Genomic DNA, 22710 nt, shown 5'->3' with positions numbered 1-22710 from the left:
CATGTGACGCTGCTATTGTCAAATATTTTGGTGTGAATCTGGTTTTGGAAAAACATCTTGCTGCAGTGAAAAAAGAAAAGAAATTAGCCCAATCACATATTATTTTAAATTTACAAATAATCTTTCTTTCTAAATAGTATCTTACCATATCAAAAGCTAGATATTTTTTTCTAAAAAATACCAGTAAGAACTATCTTCCACTGCCCCACCAAGCAAAGAAGTCTTGTTAGTAATCACTATTATCTTTTTTTTATTTTGCAGTTTTTAACGGGACAGACAAATGGATTCTTTGAATGACTCCTTCTACCACCCAGTTATATATATATGCCAACACTTCAGCCCAGCTTATTAGATACTTAGATGTATAAACAACAGCGACAAAACTGGTACTTGGGCAGTCTTTAGATTCAGGAGATCTGGCATTTGAGGGTCAGACAGTTCATGTATTAGTTCATCCGTTTTTGCAAAGCTCTGTGCTGAAATGACGGTAGGTGCCCTCAGTTTGAGACTTTTTTACAGACTTTTTCAACTTAATAAAAGAGTGCACTGATTTAGAATCTCTACTGAGCTTTTCCATTTGTGGTTTTGTCAGAATGAACTTTTTGGAGCTCTCCGATCACCAGAAATATGTGCATTGTGCAGATTGCTGGCACGCCTGATTGGCTGAATTAATTTGCGCTGGAGAAGGCGGAGCGGACTGTAAACTGGTTCACGTGGGAATGTGAAGTTGTAGCTGCAAATCGCTTAGACTCTCCACTATCTTTTGTGCAAAATGGTGGTTGGACTGGATGGTTTCTGAAGTCTAAAGCTATATAATTCTATGATTGTTACCAACAAAGTTTAAAAACAGCATAATGCAAGTTTCCTACAAAAAGCTGAAGGTAATTCACTGAAATAATCACTATGAGTTTCACATCCGTTTTCAGGCAAGAAGAGGTGATATATTCATATTAAGTAATTTAATTCCGTCCTTTAGAAAGCGAACAACTTTCTACTATGAAGTGCCCAAAAAAGATAAATGAGAAAATTACACAACAAACTATATTCTAGCATTATTGGTAAAAAATAACTAATGGCTTAGTTTTCTAGATTTGATTTAGTATTTTGAGAAAACTATATTGGATCATAGAAAGGAAACTAACCAACGAGGGAAGAGCTGCGTTTAACTTACTTTTACTGTAGATCTATGTGGTCAGATGAAAAAGTTTTTTTTTTTAATTCATAAACACTGTAAAACTCCAGTGTTTCAACTACAATCAATTTTCTCTTTCCCCCACAAAAGGAACATATTTTATTTGAGACGACTATTAACTGATTTCAAAGACTTCTAAAGTAGATATATATTAATGAACTATACGTTTTAAGATGGTAAAGCAATTATACTCCAATAAAGATGTTTAAAAATTTTTTTAAAATAAAATGAGTTGTTACATTTGTTCAACCATTATGTTGATCAGTTAATAACGTAACTAAACTCTTATTAGAGAGAAAACAATTACCTTTCATAAAGGATGACATTATGTGCTATAAAGAAATATTGCTTAATGTTTAACTTTTATCAGCTCTGTTATTTTCACTATTAATATGATGTTAGTATGCTAGGAATGTCCTAGAAACTGTATAAAGCATTTAGGAAGACAAGCTTTCTAACAGGACTGACCTTCTCAGTATAAATGTATCAATAATACATGTAACCCTTTATAAGTAACAACACTACCTAGTAGTGTATTCTGGGTTAAGGAAATACAGCTTTCACCTAGTTCTTTCCCTCAGATATGAAAGGGAGCACACTACTCTAAGGATATGTAGCTCACCCACCCCCCTTTCACTCCTCGATACACGCTTTTGAATTTGCAGAACCGTGTTGCACGCTGGTCCAGAAACGATAGAGGCCAAAGGCTGTGCACAGGCTGGGGACACGCTGAGCATGACTGACTGACTCTAGTTCGGATTCTTGTCCCAGGGCCAAGCTGAAGAGGACTCCTCAGAGGCGAAAGGCTTAAAGGGAGCGTGGACCTTACCTTGTTCCTCGGAACCGGTTCAGTTACAAAATCCAGCTGGGGAAGATGTCTTGAGACTTGGTGACACTCATCTGTCCTTGGAGGCTCCAGTCCGGCACGCTTTGATGGCAACAATGCGAGTAAATTGAAAGGTACACACCCCGCACCAACACATAAAAGAAAGACCCTCCTATTTATTTGGTAAAAAGCCCATCTCAAATTCATAAACAGTCAGATTTGCCCATGGGAATATCATACAAAGTACAGTCATGCTGAGGAACAACATGACACACCCACATCAACATATCTTCTGGAATTTTTTTTTCCTGCAGGAGATAAATATCCCGATCAGAGGAGACACATGTGCTGACTGGGGTGAGTAGGCGCTTCCAATGTGCCAGGAAGTACCGCATTCTAAAGAGGGGGGCAAGCCAACCCCTAACAAACGGCCCATGCAGTTTAGTGGCGTAAGGCAGCACAACTTTACCTCTCTCAAGTCCTGGTCTAATATGTGGAGGGGAGTGGTCTCTTCCTGCTGTCACTCAGGCCCTGTCTTTCTTGGGATCTGAAGTCCCCACTGGGCTCTCTGCATCTGGCCTGGGAGACGTGGTGGAGCAGGCCAGGAGCTGGAACACGGCACTCCTGCCCAGTTCCCGTGGTCAGCACCCCACCAAGCCCTCAGCTCGTCCTCTTGCAAGGGGTGGGCAGATCAATGTGAGTAGGAGGGTCAGGCTCTCTTCAGAAAACTAACACGTGTTGCGTTTTCTTTCCCTTAAGCAATTCAGGAAGAAACAACTCTTAACCCCTGGCCAGCAGCCTGGGGCCCTGCCCCCTGTGGACGGTGGGACGGGGCGGAGTGTGTACCAGCAGCCAGCCCTGTGCAGGCAAGCGGCAGGCTCGGGGCAGACAGGCAGGGCTGCAAGGCTCGCTGTCCTCCCTGAAGGGAACCCCAGCCTCAAGATCTGCGCTTCGGCCATGCGGAGCTGTTCATAAATTCCTGCCCCCCGGACCTTCACCCACACTGCTCTTTTTGTCTAGAACCACATCCTTCTACTCCTTGCTTTCACTGAATAACGCATCCTTACTCCCAACTCAGACACCAGATCCTCTGGGAACACCCTGCCCCCACCTCCCTGAGGCTTGCATCCTTGCTTCTTCCTATCACGGCACCAACCTCACTCACTCCATTTAGTTTCCGAGATGGCCTGCATTACTTTTCCGTATCTTCCACTGGACGATCATATTTTGGCAGCCAGGAGCTATTTTATATCGCCAGTGCCTAGTATCACGCAGGGAACATTGTGCACGCAAAGCAAAATTTTTGAAAAGACAAATGAAGATATTATTTTATGTATTTTTTCTGACAGATGCTCATAAAACATCACCTAAATACTTATCAGGCACCTATTCTATGAAAACCAGTGTTGTAGAATTACAAAGATGACTTGAACATGGACTATCTCTTTAGAAAGTATCTGATCATACGGTAAAGTCATGACAACATACTGTTAATAAGAAAAGGTGATAGCCAATTGAAGCTATCTCATAAGACTTTGTAGGCAAAGTGATATTTGAAATGCACCTGAATGATGGGGGGTTGTCTTGTTGGGATGAGAGATGTGCCTATACAAGTCCAAGGTGGGAGCACAGAGCCGTGGGAGTCTGGACCGTAAGAAAGTAGGTGAGAGCAGCTCTGCTGACCAAAGAGCCCAGGAGGGTGGAGGAGAACATGGGCTCAGGTCCGATTTCCACTCCCCAGTGTGTGAACCTGGGTGAGATTCCCCTTTGAACCCCGTTTCTTCATGTCTAAAAGGGGTGTGACAGGAATCTGTTACTGCAGGAGTTTTGTGAGTATTGAAACAAGATAACGTATGTTAACCTTTTAGTACAGTGTCTAAATTTTTTTAAAAAAACATAAAAAAATGTCTACGTCTTTCCTAGTGTGTACTGTCCTAAAAGTCTTTTTTTCTATACATCATTTCTTACAATATGCCATGAAAGAGAGCATCATGGAACTCCTACAGAGTGTCTGGGGCAGCAGCAGTTTGTGACTTGTTCACAGCTGCGTGGAAGAATCTATAGTTAGAAAGTGGACTGAAATATCCTGAAGTATTAGCTGTCGATGTGACCAGCCAGCACTCAGACCACTGGGTGAGGGCTACTGCTGAGTCTGCTCCTCAGTGAAGGTGATGGATACGTACGGTGGCTAGGGATATGAATTGTTAAGAACGGTCTATTTTTTGCTCACCTGACCCTTACTTATAATCATGGGGACATTTGAACATGGCAGTACTGCTTTCTCTAATATTTTTGCCACTTTTATAATGCAATCCATTAGACAAAGAGGATTTGGTATACTCAGTACCCATCACATACAGGCTGATTCCTGCTAGAACTCAGTTGCGGTGACATCAAACAGAAACAGTTCTGTACTTCTACCAAGGAAGGGTGAATTCATGCAGAGAAGCTTGGACTCACACATTCAGCTCTGGCTGCTGTGAGCCGGGGGATGCGCAGGTGAGGATTCCTGCCTCTGAGACTCGGTGTTTGTTGGGGTGACGAGCATGTCAGTTAGTGAGATCAGGGCGGATGGAGTGCATGTGTCGGGCTGGAGCCAGGTGGTTTATGGAGGGAGGGGGATAAGGACGGAGAGGGTATCTCAGTGTAAAAGATCGTCGCGTATTTGGAACATCTGAGGAGCTCCTCTCTGGAGCAGAGCGTAAGGGAGAAATGAAAAGAGAAGAGGCCATTCTGAGTTCTGCGGACTCTCTCCTGTGATCTGTAACGTGACCACGGGTGCTCAGATTTGTATTTTACGTAGATAGCTCAGGAGGTGGATGTGGAGAAGGGGCCCAGAGGGTTTGCCAGTGGCAGATGGACCAGGGAGGGGGCCTAAAATTCCCTCCCTCCCTCCCCCCTCCCTCCAGGCAGCTGCCGTCCTTCCACGGAGCCGTGGACCTTCTGTGCGCGTCAAGCGCTGCACCAGGTCCCTGCCCAGTGCCGTTCTCACGCCAGCTAATAGAGGACTGAATAAAAACTAGCAGGTTACAAAGAGTGCAGAAGAAGGGAAGAAAGAAATGCTGAGAGAAAGATGGGATGGCGAGGGGTAGAGGGGAACCTACATTTCACCCGGTGGCTGGAGAAGTCTCTCCGAAGAGGTGTCGTTTGAACTGAAATCGAAAGCACGGAAGCAGCCATTCTGCGGTAACAGTGAAGAAAGGAAGAAGCCCAGAGAGAGGACGCGGAGACGAGGTGGGAGAGGAGAGAGAGTTGCCGCTGCCTGAGAGAACTGGCTCTTTTTCTTGAATGTTTCACCCTGAGATCAGCATTCCCAGTGAGGCAAGTTTCCATGTGTGCCTTTAAAAATACAGCGAAAAGAACAAACGTAAACTTTAACTTCCGTAAGGTCATTCATCCGTCCATTCAGCAAATACCGGTCTGGTGCCCACCACGTGCCGACGTAGCTCTCGGCATATTTAGGAATACCGACCGCAGTGTGCAAAGTCAGTTCTCATTACTTGGCTTAAGAGGTAATGTGAGATTACTTAGAAAAAATAGGCAAAATAAAACAAATACCAAACAAAAGTTTAAATAAAAGCCTTATCCTACCTTTATCCTACTCTGTGTGGGACAGAGGACACAGTCGCACACCTGACCGCATTTTGCTGCTGGACCTGTGGACGCAGCTCATCTCCGAGGCGAGCCTGTGGCTGAGGCCCTGTGCGCAGGTGGACGGCACTGGGTGCGGCCCGGCCCACCTGTGCGCCAGGTGCAGAGCTTTGCAACGAGAGCACAAAACTAGAGCCCCCGACAAGGACTCCAGATGCTTCCAGCTCTGCGTTCTGGGGAACCGTTGGGAAGGCTCGGTGGTGCCGAGCTCAGGTTGTCCTCTGACATCCTGATTTTGCTGTGTCATCCCTGAGGTTGTTTATAAATGGTGGAGTGATTCCTCACAGATGCCTTTGGACACGTTTATGTCGTAGTCTGTGCCTCACTTTGTGGCAGTGAGTTTCGTACGTTTGCTTTTCATTAGAAGGCTTTCTGTAGTTCGACGCAAGCATGACTCAGGGACGCCCGGACGTGCCCGTGTTTGTCTTCTGCCGGAGTCCAGCGCGAGGCGCCCGGGCGCCTCTGGAGTCACGGGAAATCAGGCGGCAGCGGGTCTGCTCTCGCACAGGCACGGTCGCTGAGGCCAAGGCTGGCCCCTTAAATTCTCGGCCCTTGATCCTTCATCTGCAGGTCGCTTTACACAGAGGATGCGGACGTTTCTGTAACTAAGCAGCAGGCAGCATTGGGTTTTCGCACGATTCGTGATTCGGTTGCCTTTGACCTAATTCTCACCTGGTCTCTGTCCTTTCTGAATCCTACTTTCGTCCTTATATGGCAATGCCTTCTGTTGTCTGTCTTAGAACCTGTCATAGTGGAGTGGCCACGACAACTTTGTCAAAGCATCTTCACTGCACCTGCCACCCTCCTGCTGACTATGGTGCTGGACCGAGTTTAGCTGTCACCTCTGCCCCTTAAGTGCGCGGGTACCCCCCTCTCAGGACCCAGGCTCTGCTGCTGAGTGGCTAAAAGTTGATGATGTGCCTCAGGGACACTTCGGCTTATTTTCCCTCTGTATATGTTCCAATTGAAATTCACTGTTTTTTCTTCACAGTTTTGAGCGGTATTGGTGGATACTTCTTGAACGGCTTAGCATTTTACAATCTGACGTACTCATGTCACTGGCAGACTTCACGTTTACTCTTCCATTGCTGGCGGCACGTGGATTCAGAATTTTCGTAACTCGTGTGCTGGTCCCACTTAGCCTACACTCGCATATCCAGAAAAGATCCATTTTATTCCTATCTTTTTTCCTCATCTATAAACGAATGACCACAGTCATATAATTATGATGCCCTATTATGGATCCTCTTCAGAGGCTTTAAAGACCTGAGAGGCTGAGGTCTCCTGGCTTCATTCTCACCTCCTCGACGCCGAGTCCTTACCTGGCGTGATAGCCCTTCCCCGTTGTCCTGCCTCTTCTTTACTCCTGGGCATTACTGAAAAGCTGCATGTTGCAGGTATGAGTCCTGCTAATGCATCATATGGTTTTATTTCATACGTAACCATTCTGCATATTTACAAAAACGCACATTAAAAATGATCCAAGGGCTTCCCTGGTGACGCAGTGGTTGAGAGTCCGCCTGCCGATGCAGGGGACACAGGTTCGTGACCCGGTCCGGGAAGATCCCACGTGCCGCGGAGCAGCTGGACCCGTGAGCCATGGCCGCTGAGCCTGCGCGTCCGGAGCCTGTGCTCCGCAACGGGAGAGGCCACAGCAGTGAGAGGCCCGCGTACCGCAAAAAAAAAAAAAAAAAAGTTAAAGAAAAAAAATGATCCAAGTAGGAACAATGGGCCTATTCTAACAGTGTTACAGCAGAAATGTGAACAGTATCTTGTACAACGGGGTTTAAGTTAATGGCAATGGGGGATTGTTTTCTCCCCACACAGTGGGAGCATTTGAGTCTGAGAAAAGACAGCGCCTTTAAACGCAGCACTTCGCTTTAATATCGTGTTGCATTTATTTTATAAAGTAGTAACTGGACATAAATAGCAGAAAGTAAATCCAGTTTGCATTATTCAGAATCTTGGTTACCAGACTTTCTTCAGGCAGGCCCTGACTAAATGTCATCAATAACCATGTAATGAGGATGTAACCAGTCTCATGGAGATCTGTGTTGGAACAACCTGGAATTGATCGGTGTAATTTTAAAAGCATTCCTAGTTGAAGTGATAGCAGTAAACAGTTTTCAAGGGACTTGTTTTGCTAAAATTAATTGAGGTCCTATTTAAAGAGGTTGCCAGCCCTTCTTGCTTCCTGACTGTGCTCTTACTCAAATCTTGATGAAATTTCTAATGATGAAGTTCATGTACATACCACAGTATGAAGAAATTCCATTTTTGTTGTCAGTACGTTGAAATTAGAGTGATAGAAAATAGTAGAAACAAATTTATATCAATTCCAAATTTGTAGCTTTCATTGGGCCCAGCTTTGTTTCTGATATAATTTGTACAAGAAGTAAAAGAGGGCTTCTCTGGTGGCGCAGTGGTTGAGAGTCCGCCTGCTGATGCAGGGGACACGGGTTCATTCCCCGGTCCAGGAGGATCCCACATGCCGCAGAGCGGCGGGGTCAGTGAGCCATGGCCGCTGAGCCTGCGCGTCCGGAGCCTGTGCTCCGCAACAGGAGAGGCCACAGCAGTGAAAGGCCCGCGTACCGCAAAAAAAAAAAAAAAAAAAAAAAGTAAAAGAGCGCTTTACATTTTTGACTTTTATTTGAACCCTTATGATTAGCAGGTTTATGAAAGAACAGTCCCATATGCAGGGGTTTGGTAATTATAATTTCCTCCATCTTTTAAAATGCACTCAGTTTTGAGGAACTGCTATATAGTATGGCAATATCCACTCTACAGAAAGCAAGAACATTCATATGAAAACTGAAAAATGGAATCAATCATTCAGATGCTTTCAAATGTTTGGCATCTGTAGAAATTCCATCTGAGTAACTAGCTAATTTTTTTAGAAAGTATTTTTGCAGAGCTGACCCTGAGAATATGCTTGTAATTGCTTATGCATATCCCTGAGAACATGGGTGAAATTTAAGTTGAATTGAATCCTAAATGTGCTAAGGGTGTTTGTTATTTAAAGAATCTGGTTAATTTATTTTTAAAGAAATAGGTACTTCATAAGGAAAATTGCTATTCATTATTTTTTGTAAATTTAAATTTATGTCACTACGTAGAAATAGATTTTTAAAACAATCTTGGATGCTTTAGGATTATTTTGATTATTTCTTCATATTTTTACAGTAGTTATTTTAATCCTAATATTTAAATAATGATAAGCTACAGAAGAACATCGTGATATTTGCAGATATACAAAGACGTAGTGTTTACTGTTGTGGAATTTCCCAGCCTCATCACCTCCAAGAGGACGCTGGCTAAACTTGAGTTTGGGGAGTGAGGGTGAGGGGCTTTGGAAGAATGCGTAGAAGTACAATGCAGCTCCTTTCTGTTACTCAAGAAATAGTCATCTTTATTATTGTCATTCTTGTTATATTCGTCATCATCATCATTCATCATCACGTCCTAGAAAATCTTCGGAGGTCAAGGAGAGACCACTTGCACATTCTGCCACATTCTGTACGTATACACTGTCCTTTCCAAAAATTGTTGACTTATAATGGTCAGATCAAGTAAACGACCTCAAACAGAATAAAACAACCCACGCCTTGAGGCCCTGAGTCCTTTCGTCTCCACAGGAGGTGTTCAGCTCCTGAAGCCGCTCCTGCAGCTGGTGTTGGCCCCCAGGTGCAGCTGGTGCCGGTCCCCGGCCAGCCTGGCATCCTCTCGATGCAGACCCCTCCCCTCGCCACCGGAGAGTCTGAGTCTGCATTTCAGTAAGACCCCAGGGGGTTCCACACACCTTAAAAGTTAGAAGCATTAATTTACATTGTTTTAGACATGTTAGACGATTTAAAATTGTGTCCTTTGACGTCTGGGTGTGGACTGCATCCTCCCAGCTCTCTCCCTGGTGTCCAAGACAAACGGAATTATTTCTCTGTGTTTTGCTTTTCCACTTGTTCCACTGGAAATTTCCAAATACATACGCTTTAACCTTACACTTATTATCGATAATACACCTGACCTTCTACTCTACAAGCATTTTCTTTCTTTCAATCATCTCAGCATCTGGGCCTCTGATTTTTACTTTCAAGGTTGATAAGTTACACATTCTGTTCAAACCACCATTAAGTTTATCACGCTCTGGCTACAGTTGACCTGAAAGTTGAGAATGAATGATTTAGCAATGATTTTTGTAACAATAATGGGAAACTCAAAGGTGGCTTAAAATATACATGTACAATGCATATACACATCTACATGTGGATGTATGTACATTACACACGTACACAAAGTCAGGGTAGGAGCCTCGGGGGTTGGTCAGTGGCTCTAGGACGTCAGGTCCAGCACCTCTGTCATTTGTTTGGACGTTTCATTGTGGTCTCACGTTAGCTGCCTCAGACTGAGGGTTTCGTTTCCCCACCCTCGGGTGGAGGGTCTTACCGAGCCAGCGTCCGCAGCGTGTTGATGACTGAGGGTTTGCTGTGTGACTCAGTTTTGTTCCTGTTTGCTCAGCACCAGAGCACGTGGAATGTGTCGGCAGGGCAGCTAGTTTGATCTTTTAAGGTAAGTGGGTTGGTGGACTGGAGAAGCCACATCTTGTCCTCACATCATCTGCGATCCTGGATTTTGAGCTGAAGGCAACATGCAGGTGAGAAATGTGTAGGGTCCTGCAGAAGACTGTGTCCAGGGGCTGGCTGGCCGAAGGGGGTACTCTGCTAGGGCCTGGGTCACAGATGCGCTCATCTGTCATTAGAATTAGTAGGGGAAATTTAATGATATGATGATTTACAAGGTTAGGGACAGGCCATGGGGAAACCACAAAGGCTCCTGCAGTACTTAGGGGCTTCCCACCTCCCAGACCCAGAAGGATGAGGGTCAAAACAATGCAGAGGATCTGGTTTCAGGAGAGAGACAAATGACCTTGGGGCGACTTTACAGGGTGGGAGCAAGGGGAAGACAGCCCAAGCACCTTCTCTCCCTCCCTCAGATGGGCTTCCTGCTGGCCAAGCCTTGCTGGGAGCTGGAAGGAAGGGACCACAAGGGTGGTTTAGGTCAGCCACGTTGGAGCAGACGCAGAGGAAAACACAGAGAGCCCGTGGGAAGGTCAGGGGGAGACACAGCTGCCCGATGGGCGTTCTCCTTGGCCCCCTTGCTAATTGAAGCCCCGTGTGAGGGGGTGGTGGCTCCTTGGTTGGCTACACATGTTGTTTCTTATCCCCCAATCCAGGGCCAAGCGGAAGCCATTAAGACAAGAGCCAAGCCCAGGATGCTTGAGGCAGAAAGCCGGTGGGACGCTGGTGATATTGTGGGTTTGCTGTTTCAGAGCTATTTGCCTACCTACGTCTGCTTGTTTTCTGCAAAAAATAATTCTCTGTGTGGTCAAGCCACTGCAGACTGGGTGTGATGGTCCATGTAACCAGACTCGACCTAATGCATGCTACTTTGTCAGTGAAACAAGCTATCCCCCGATCAATCGATGTGATTCAAGGCTGCTACGGTAAATGTTAACCTGGGTCATTCCCTTTACAAATTACAATTTTCCCATATCTCCTCTTTCATCAAGAACTGAGACGTCCCCGTTTTAGAGACAGTACCGTTTTGTGCTTACCATGTCTTTGTGTGAAAATCTCCATTTGTTTTCCTTGTTGTTGAGTTACTTGATATTCTGATGTCATATTGCATTGGAACTAGCACAAGTATTTCAAGAGCTCCAGGGAGCCCCACGAGAGGCCAGGAAGCCTGAGCTTCTCGTAGTAGGGCCCTTCATCTAGAACAACCCTTCTTCATTTTTAAATTGAGCTTCTGCTTAATATTACACTTTTGAAAAACTTAAAGAATTTCACTGCTTAATAAAAATTGAAAATTACTAATCTATTCCCATGCTCTCACCTTTGTAGGAAAGTATTCAGAAAAGTTAAGTGTCTTAAGATCACACAGCTTATTACGTGGCGGATCCAAGGCCAGAATCAAGGCTTTGGATGTTTGCTCCAGTTTGCTCCCACTAGGCCTCCTAGTTTCTCCCGCTAACCTTTTTAAGGTAACTATGTAAACAAGATGAAAATACAGGCTTATTTTCTAGAAAGAACAGGAGGCGGGTACCTGAGTGGATATCCGTGTTCGTGGGGACCAGCTGGGTAAAAGGCGGATGAGGGGCGGGGCTGTGCCTCTCACAGAAGCAGGCAGGAGGAGATGAAGCTGCTGTCTGTGAGCTGGGGCTTCGGTGTCTGAGCATCTCTGACGTTAGGAGGCTGACGGGGAACAAATCTCCCATGGTCTCCAGGGCTTGCTTGGACCCCTGGACACTGACATTAGGGGAAGTGAAAGAGTTTTCAAGCCGAGGTTGTCTGGGAAATCTCAGTGGCAATTCATGGTCAACAAAATTCATCTGTCTTACATGTATTTAGTATTTTCTGTTAGTTTATTTCTTAATGTAATTTATGGAAATACATTGGTCCTGTATGGCCCAGTTTTTCTGAGACAGGGTGATGTGCATCAGGTGAGAGTGAGTGCAGTGAATTATCAAGATCAATTTATTCCACAAGTGTATCAACTATGCTGTTACCTGTCTTAATGCGGGTACCCCAATACCCTTAGACTCCCTTTGTTGCTATGGTAACCACTGTGTTAATTTATCCTTCATGCTAAATGGAGCTTTAATTAGCATTCCATTTCAGTTTTTCTGCTGACCAAGGGACTTCAACCTGGGGGTTTCATAGCCAGCTATTCCTTTGCTTACTAGCATTTTTTCTCTCCTGAATCTTTTTTTTAACAGTATAAACAGTTATGGTGCCGTGTCAATTGTTAACCTTCACTAATATATATCTAAAAGTACAGTATGTATTTCTTTTTGAATTTTGTTAAATAACACCAGTAACATGAAAATACATTTTCACTGTAAAAGAAATAAACAATTTATATTAATGTAGAATAAATCAGGACTCTCCCCCTCACTCCACTCACCTCCTAAGTAGTTTGGAGAGTCCCTGAGAGTCTGTTTCTACACATTTCATATAAATGGAGAGACAAATCAGCACCTACTCTCTTTCTCTCTCTCGCCTGCCCTCTCTCTGTCTCTGAATCTTTTGTACATTTAAAACTAAAACACAAATCATTTATTTTGCCCAAGGGTTTCTTGTGAACATTTCTTGCTTATCCAGTGATCAGTATTTTTCCTTGGTAGATAGTGACTGGAATCTGATTGGAAATCCCTGTTGAAGGACATTGACCATTTAACTGAAGAGCACATCTTCAAGGCACAAGATTTCCTCCACCAGAGGCTAAAACATCTCCTTAAATGACTCCATAAAAAATTTCAAAATAATAAAGTGGAAACACATCAATTGCTTTCACTAATAATTGATGATATAATTCTGTGGGTTCAACACAGTAAATTGATTGCCTTGGAATCAACATTGCATTGAAACATGACGATGTTGGGTGATCCAAGAATGAGGCATTGTTTTATTCCCCAATTTTATTTCAGATAGCCAATTGTTACAGAAATCATTTTATTTTTGGCAGAAATGCTACCTTCCTCCCCCAAATAATGAGAGAATGGAAAGATTTCCTTAAAGTGCATTAGAGGCAGCCCTAGTCCTGTGTGAAGATTTTGAGCCTATAATTTAAAATTTCAACCTAGACAATGAGTTGAATGACTGTGTAAGGGCTACATATCTTAAATGATGACTCCCGTATTCTGAAGTGACTCGCCTTCCAGCATTCAAGCACTTTGTTTAGTCTCTGGGCTACGCAACCTTGCATACTTTGCACCATTCTCGTAGTTATTAATGACCTAATGTTATTACAACTATGAAAGAAAATATGCCTCCTAAAACTTATCTTTTAAATTTCTTTACATTTTTATCTATGTTCTAGCCACTCCAAAGTGTTCAGCTCTGTTTCCGTCAATACCACAAAGAGAATAACCTGTGATGTTGGTAAGCAGACGCCTTTTGCCATAATTCAGCAACAAGTAGTCACTGGGATTTGTTGCGCTGATTGTTTTCTTAGATTGGCCCAGTGCACATGTGAGGCCGTGGCTGGTGGCTGTGTTTGGGCTGATGCATGTCAGACCATGAACTTGGATGACCACACCTCTTTTAAGAAAGCAGTGATTGCCGTGGCCGCTTTGAATGCGTTTCAGTTGCAGGCAGTGCTTCATGGCCTCTGGGAAGTGAGGAGAATTTCAGTGGGTGTTTCAGCTCTTTGCCACCTGAGGTTGTGAGGCATCTTGAATACCTTATTAAGTGGCAGATTCAAGGCCAGAATCAAGGCTTTGGATGTTTGCTCCACATGTTTGCTCTGTCTCAGGTGTCCCAGGTGCAGCCTGCAGGTGTGTGACCTCAGCTCTCAGTCAGACCCAGTGACCTACCTGGGAGGGGCGGGGAGAAACCCCTGGCACCTGGCCGGCCCCCCACGTGGCCAGTGGCAGGGGCGCCTTTCAGAGGAGCCCCTGCGATGGCTCCATGTGAAGCTGGAAGCCTGGCTCTGGCTCTTGGAGATATTTCCACCATCTTTCACCATTTTAAGGTTTACTTTGCTGCTTAAACTATCTATATCCGGCTCTCTTGTTTGTAAATAGGAACAAAGAATTTTCTTTTAGGTTAAACAGTTACCAAGCGTTTGTGGAGTAGCTTCCGCACAGAACCCTGGGGCATATTTGCAGAATGTGGTCTGTAACCACCAGCATCACATGAAATAGGAGAGCCTTAAAGGGCAGGTTTCTGGGGTGCCCTGGCACTGCTGACCAAGTGTCTGGGTGAAGCCCAGAGCCCTGTATTCCTTGAACAAGATGCCAGGTGATTCCTATGTAAGCTAAGAATGCCACGAAAGAGAGTAAGATATTGTTCCCATCAACAGTGAATTCAGATTCAGTAAAAGGAGGACCCATCCGTACCTGCCTCCACACCCATATCGCGTCACATCTATTTATATGCGTCTCTCCCCACCCCCTATATATACACACATATAGACATAGTCTGTTTTAAAGATCCCCCAACTCATCTGATATTGGTGGTTTACAGAGTACATTTGGCAAAATATGCCCTAATGTTCTGTGTAGAAGCTACTCTGTAAGTACATGTTGACTGTTTCATGCAAATAAAGTACTTTTCTTTGTTCTGGGTTGTAAACAAGAGAGCAGACCCTCTGCAGATGGCCTTCCAGGGCCAGCACCATAGCTGCTGACACTTGATGGCTGTGTCCTATATGCCAGTAGCTGCATGAGCTGGAAACACACATTCATTCATTCAACAAACATCTGTGCCCTTCATGCGTCAAGCACTGTTGTGGATGCTGGAAATGCAGCAGTGAGTAAATAGAGAAAATTCTGTTCTCCTGGAACTTGATTCTGGTGAGGGGATGATGATAAGCAGACAAACAGAACAAAGCATACGGTGTGTCAGATGATGAAACGAAGCCGACACAGAAGAGGGGAAGTGCGGGGTGCGTGCAGTGTGAAGCAGAGTCGGGGGCTCCCTTCTGGCTTCATGAGGTCAGTGTCACGATCGGTCGTCCCTGCTTACAGACCCAGAAACCCAGTCCTAGAGCCTTAATGATGCCCCCCAGGTCTCATTAAGGGGTAAGTGGCAGAACTGGAATATCATACTGTAAGTCTAACAAGGAAGTGAGAATTTAAAAATATTGAATAAAAAAGATATAAGATGAATTTGCCAAGGAAGAGAATGAAGGTGACATCATAAACGTTGATGATTGTATTCACAACTGCATCTTAAATGAGCCCAGATTTTCTACAAAGCAGATTTCCCCGGGAGCTCGCGTTCCGCTGTTGGGCGTAAATGCTCACAGGTGCTATCTGGGCTCAAGGGAGGGGCTGCATCACTCTTGTGCCCAGAGGACGATACAGATCTTTTGTGCTTGTGAAACATCTGGAATTCAGTTCAGATGGAGAAAAGGGACCCTGGGGCTGGGTGGGCTGCAGCAAACATTTAGGCTGTGTTCAGTCTAAGCCCCTGGCCCCCAGTTGGCTTCTTAGCATTTGTTCATCTTAGGAGAGTTTGAAAGTAGCGTTCAGTGCAGTTCAAAAATGCATGACGATCCTCCACTTAAGCTAGTCCAGAGGAAACAGAAAGATTACAAAGTACAGCCAGAGCGCCGACCAGGAGGACGACGGACATGTTCTGTTCTCTGCTCTCCCCTCCCCTCCGTCACCCGGCTCAGGACACCGAGCCTCTGGCTGCTACTCCACCGGGTCGAACCTGTTTCTCTCTGGAATTCTCTTGAAACAACTGCTGTCTTCCGGGCAGGGCGTCCAGAGACATGGTTGGCATATGGGAAGGGCGAGCTGTATATATTTACAGCTTTTATGGCATGTTTCTGTTCCCCAAATGGAAACACACTGGGGGCTCACCTGCAGCCCACCGCCCAGCCCTGCCCGGAGCAGACCACCCACTGCTGAGGGCCTGGCCCTGGGCCACCCTTGCTCTCCCACTCGCCTGGCCGCCCCTCCCAGCCCCAGCCGCCTGAGGCTGCTACCCGCCAGGACTGCTTACCTGAGTCATGCCCGAGGTGTTGCTTTGCTTTCGGTTTTTAGCTTTTATTCCTAAGTGCATTTGTTTAACATTTACTTGATTTTTCCCCTTGGGCTTTATGAAAAGAATGTCTTTGAATTGAAAACAGGAGAAAGAAGGAAAATAATTATTTTTGCATATAAAACTGAGGTCACCCAATGCCTTCAAAAGTGACCTTATAAGTTTCTGCACTAAGTAGCTGCTGAAAGTATGGTCCATACGTGGCAGAATGCAGTGGCTGGTGCCACTGAAGTTCTACTTCCTAAGAAGGTAAAGACCTGGCTTCCTTAGGTCAGTATCATCCCTCTGGCATGTGCGGTGTGGGTTAGAACCCTCAGAGCATCTTTTGTTTATCCGTCCTTTAGTTCAGCAGTGCACGTGGATCTCTAAGCGTCCATGAGCTGGGGCTGCAGGTGAAAGTATGCATCAGAAAAGCCTCCAGTTCTCCTAGATCCTAACTGTGTTAAGAGCAACAGTATATCTGTTTTGCTTCCTATAGAGTACTCTGCATTTAGCTGAATTTGAAACCTAGGAGACACTCCATAAATGTTTCTGAATGACTATGGGTCAATGGAACGGAATAGAGAGCCCAGAATGAAACCCACACGCCTACAGCCAGGTAATCTTCAACAAAGGAGGCAAGAATATACAATGGGAAAAAAGACAGTCTCTTCAGCAAGAGGTGCTGGGAAAGTTGGCCAGCCACATGTAGATCAAATGAATTTAGAACACACCCTCACACCATACACAAAAATAAACTCAAAATGGCTTAAACACTTAAGCATAAGTCATAACACCATGAAACTCCTAGAGGAGAACATAGGCAAAACATTCTCTGACATAAATCGTACCAAAGTTTCCTTAGATCATTCTCCAAGGCAATAGAAATAAAAGCAAAAATAAACAAGTGGAACCTAATCAAACTTACAAGCTTTTTTTTTTTTTTTTTTTGTGGTACGCGGGCCTCTCACTGTTGCGGCCTCTCCCGTTGCGGAGCACAGGCTCCGGACGCGCAGGCTCAGCGGCCATGGCTCACGGGCTCAGCCGCTCCGCGGCATGTGGGATCTTCACGGACCGGGGCATGAACCCGTGTCCCCTGCATCGGCAGGTGGACTCTCAACCACTGCGCCACCAGGGAAGCCCACAAGCTTTTTTTTTTAAACATCTTTATTGGAGTATAATTGCTGTACAATGTTGTGTTAGTTTCAGCTGTATAACAATGTGAATCAGCTATATGTATACATATATCCCCATATCCCCTCCCTCTTAAGCCTCCCTCCCACCCCTCTAGGGGGACACAAAGCACCAAGCTGATCTCCCCATGCCATGTAGCTGCTTCCCACTAGCTATCTATTTTACATTTGGTAGTGTATGTATGTCCATGCCACTCTCTCACTTCGTCCCAGCTTACCCTCCCCCCTACCATGTCCTCAAGTCCATTCTCTATGTCTGAGTCTTTATTCCTGTCCTGCACCTAGGTTTATCAGAACCATTTTTTTTTTAGATTCCATGTATGTATGTTAGCATATCGTATTTGTTTTTCTCTTTCTGACTTACTTCACTCTGTATAACAGACTCTAGGTCCATTCGCCTCACTACAGATAACTCAATTTTGTCTCTTTTCATGGCTGAGTAATATTCCATTGTGTATATGTGCCACATCTTCTTTATCCATCCATCTGTCAATGGACACTTAGGTTGCTTCCATGTCCTGGCTATTTTAAACAGTGCTGCAATGAATATTGTGGTACATGACTCTTCTTGAATTATGGTTTTCTCAGGGTATATGCCCAGGAGTGGGACTGCTGGGTCATATGGTAGCTCTATTTGTAGTTTTTTAAGGACCCTCCATACTGTTCTCCATAGTGGCTGTATCAATGTACATTCTCACCAACAGTGCAAGAGGGTACCCTTTTCTCCACACCCTCTCCAGGATTTATTGTTTATAGATTTTTTGATGATGGCCATTCTGACCTGTGTGAGGTGATACCTCACTGCAGTTTTGATTTGCATTTCTCTAATGATTAGTGCTGTTGAGCATACTTTCATGTGTTTGTTGGCAACCTGTATATCTTCTTTGGAGAAATGTCTATTTAGATCTGCTGCCCAGTTTTGGATTGGGTTGTTTGTTCTTTTTTTGATATTGAGCTGCATGAGCTGCTTGTATATTTTGGAGGTTAATCCTTTGTCAGTTGCTTCATTTGCAAATATCTTCTCCCATTCTGAGGGTTGTCTTTTCGTTTCGTTTATGGTTTCCTTTGCTGTGAAAAAACTTTTAAGTTTCATTAGGTCCCATTTGTTTATTTTTGTTTTTATTTCCATTTCTCTAGGAGGTGGGTCAAAAAGGATCTTGCTGTGATTTATGTCAAAGAGTATTCTTCCTGTGTTTTCCTCTAAGAGTTTTAGTGTCTGGCCTTACATTTAGGTCTTTAACCCATTTTGAGTTTATTTTTGTGTATGGTGTTAGGAAGTGCTCTAATTTCATTCTTTTACATGTAGCTGTCCAGTTTTCCCAGCACCACTTATTGAAAGACTGCCTTTTCTCCATTGTATATTCTTGCCTCCTTTATCAAAGATAAGGTGACCATATGTGCGTGGGTTTAATCTCTGGGCTTTCTATCCTGTTCCATTGATCTATATTTCTGTTTTTGTGCCAGTACCATACTGTCTTGATTACTGTAGCTTTGTAGTATAGTTTGAAGTCAGGGAGACTGATTCCTCCCACTCGGTTTTTCTTTCTCAAGGTTGCTTTGGCTATTTGGGGTCTTTTGTGTTTCCATACAAATTGTGAAATTTTTTGTTCTAGTTCTGTGAAAAATGCCATTGGTATTTTGGTAGGGATTGCATTGAATCTGTAGATTGCTTTGGGTAGTATAGTCATTTTCACAATGTTGATTCTTCCAGTCCAAGAACATGGTATATCTCTCCATCTGTTTGTATCATCTTTAATTTATTTCATCAGTGTCTTATAGTTTTCTGTATACAGGTCTTTTGTCTCCTTAAATAGGTTTATTCCTAGGTATTTTATTCTTTTTTTGCAATGGTAAATGGGAGTTTTTCCTTAATTTCTCTTTCAGATTTTTCATCATTAGTGTAGAGGAATGCGAGAGATTTCTGTGAATTACTTTTGTATCCTTCTACTTTACCAAATTCATTGATTAGCTCTAGTAGTTTTCTGGTAGCATCCTTGGGATTCTCTATGTATAGTATCATGTCATCTGCAAACAGTGACAGCTTTACTTCTTTTCTGATTTGGATTCCTTTTATTTCTTTTTCTTCTCTGATTGCTGTGGCTAAAACTTCCAAAACTATGTTGAGTAATCATGGTGAGAGTGGACAACATTGTCTTGTTCCTGATCTTAGAGGAAATGGTTTCAGTTTGTCACCATTGAGAATGATGTTGGCTGTGGGCTTGTCATATATGGTCTTTATTATGTTGAGTTAGGTTCCCTCTATGCCTACTACCTGGAGAGTTTTTTATCATAAACGGTTTTGGATTTTGTCAAAAGCTTTTTCTGCATCTATTGAGATGATCATATGGTTTTTATTCTTCAATTTGTTAATATGGTGTATCACATTGATTGATTTGCATATATTGAAGAATCCTTGTATTCCTGGGATAAACACCACTTGATCATGGTGTATGATCCTTTTAATGTGCTGTTGGACTCTGTTTGCTAGTATTTTGTTGAGGATTTTTGCATCTAAGTTCATCAGTGATATTGACCTGTAGTTTTCTTTTTTTGTGACATCTTTGTCTGGTTTTGGTATCAGGGTGATGGTGGACTCGTAGAATGAGTTTGGGAGTGTTTCTCCCTCTGCTATATTTTGGAAGAGCTTGAGAAGGATAGGTGTTAGCTCTTCTCTAAATGTTTGATAGAATTCACCTGTGAGGCCATCTGTCCTGAGCTTTTGTTTGTTGGAAGATTTTTAATCACAGTTTCAATTTCATTACTTGTGATTGGTCTGTTTATATTTTCTATTTCTTCCTGGTTCAGTCTCAGAAGGTTGTGTTTTTCTAAGAATTTGTCCATTTCTTCCAGGTTGTCCATTTTATTGGCATGTAGTTCTTGTAGTAATCCCTCATGATTCTTTGTATTTCTTCAGTGTCAGTTGTTACTTCTCCTTTTTCACTTCTAAGCCTGTTGATTTGAGTCTTCTCCCTTTTTTCCTTGATGAGTCTGGCTAGTGGTTTATCAATTTTGTTTATTTTCTCAAAGAACCAACTTTTAGTTTTATTGATCTTTGCTATTGTTTCCTTCATTTCTTTTTCATTTATTTCTGATCTGATCTTTATGATTTCTTTCCTTCTGCTAACTTTGGGGTTTTTTCGTTCTTCTTTCTCTAATTGCCTTAGGTGTAAGGTTAGGTTGTTTATTTGAGAGTTTTCTTGTTTCTTCACGTAGGATTGTATCGCTATAAACTCTCCTCTTAGAACTGCTTTTGCTGCATCTCATAGGTTTTGTGTTTTCATTGTCATTTGTTTCTAGGTACTTTTTGATTTCCTCTTTGATTTCTTCAGTGATCTCTTGGTTATTTAGTAGCATATTGTTTAGCCTCCATGTGCTTGTATTTTTTACAGTTTTTTTTCCTGTAAGTGATATCTACTCTCATAGTGTTGTAGTCAGAAAAGATACTTGATATGATTTCAATTTTCTTAAATTTACCAAGGCTTGATTTGTGACCCAAATATGATCTATCCTGGAGAATGTTCCATGAGCACTTGAGAAGAAAGTGTATTCTGTTGTTTTTGGTTGGAATGTCCTATAAATATCAGTTAAGTCCATCTTGTTTAATGTGTCATTTTTAAGCTCATGTTTCCTTATTTATTTTCATTTTGGATGATCTGTCCATTGGTGAAAGTGGGCTGTTAACGTCCCCTACTATTATTATGTTACTGTCGATTTCCCCTTTTATGGCTGTTAGCATTTGCCTTATGTATTGAGGTGCTCCTATGTTGGGTGCATAAATATTTACAATTGTTATATCTTCTTCTTGGATTGATCCCTTGGTCATTATGCAGTGTTCTTCTTTGTCTCTTGTAATAGTCTTTATTTTAAAGTCTATTTTGTCTGATATAATTGCAAGTCAAGCCTGCAGCGGCAGAGGCTGACATCACGTTGCAACAGCCTGAGGTGTGCAATGTGTTCTCCCGGGGAAGTTATCGCTGGATCACGGGACCCTGGCAGTGGTGGGCCGCACAGTTTCCTGGAAGGGAGGTGTGGATAGTGACCTGTGCTCGCACACAGGATTCATGGTGGCTGCAGCAGCAGCCTTAGTGTTTCACGCCCGTCTCTGGGGTCTGTGATGACAGCTGTGGCTCACGCCTGTCTCTGGAGCTCGTTTAGGCAATGCTCTGCCTTCTGTGGGCAGACAGGGAAGGAATCCCGTCTCTCGCACACCCCAAAACAATGGTCTCTTGCCTCTCCAGCAGGTCCAGACTTTTTCCTGAACTCCCTCCCCGCTAGCTGTGGTGCACTAGCCTCCTTCAGGCTGTGTTCACGCAGCCAACCCCAGTCCTCTCCCTGGGATCTGACCTCTGAAGCCCGAGTCTCAGCTCCCAGCTCCCACCTGCCCCGGCAGGTGAGCAGACAACCTGCTCAGGCTGGTGGGTGCTGGTCGGCAGCGATCCTCTGTGACGGAATCTCTCCGCTTTGCCCTCTGCACCCCTGTTGCTGCACTCTCCTCCATGCTCCAAAGCTTACCCCTGCCCACCCACCATCTCTGCCAGTGAAGGGGCTTCCTAGTGTGTGGAAACATTTCCTCCTTCACAGCTCCCTCCCAGAGGTGCAGGTCCCATCCCTATTCTTTTGTCTCTGTTTTTTCTTTTTTCTTTTGCCCTACCCAGGTACGTGGGGAGTTTCTTGCCTTTTGGGAAGTCTGAGGTCTTCTGCCAGTGTTCAGTAGGTGTTCTGTAAGAGTTGTTCCACATGTAGATGTATTTTTGATGTATTTGTGGGGAGGAAGGTGATCTCCACATCTTACTCCTCCGCCATGTTGAAGGTCCCTCCAAACTTACAAGCTTTTGAACAACAAGAGAAACCATAAAACGAAAAGACAACCTACAGGCTGGGAGAAAATATCTGCAAATGATGCGACTGACAAGGGCTTAATTTCCAAATAAACAGATAGCTCATACAACTCAATAACAAAAAAGTGAACAACCCAATCGAAAAATGGGCAGAAGACCTAAATAGACATTTCTCCAAAGAAGACATACAGATGGTCAACAGGCACATGGAAAGATGCTCAGTATCACTAAATATTAGAGAAATGCAAATCAAAACTATAGTGAGATGTCACCTCATACCGGTCAGAATGGCCATAATTAAAAAACCTACAAATAACAAATGCTGGAAGGGTGTGGAGAAAAGGGAGCCCTCCTACATTGTTGGTGGGAATGTAAGTTGGTGCAGCCACTATGGAGTTTCCTCAAAAAGCTAAAAACAGAGTTGCCATGTGATCCAGTAATTCCACTCCTGAGCATATATCTGGACGAAGCTATACTTCAA

The sequence above is a fragment of the Lagenorhynchus albirostris genome, chromosome 13 (assembly GCF_949774975.1).
Source record: "Lagenorhynchus albirostris chromosome 13, mLagAlb1.1, whole genome shotgun sequence".
Lineage (NCBI taxonomy): Eukaryota > Metazoa > Chordata > Mammalia > Artiodactyla > Delphinidae > Lagenorhynchus > Lagenorhynchus albirostris.
Note: the sequence above shows the minus strand (reverse complement) of the source record.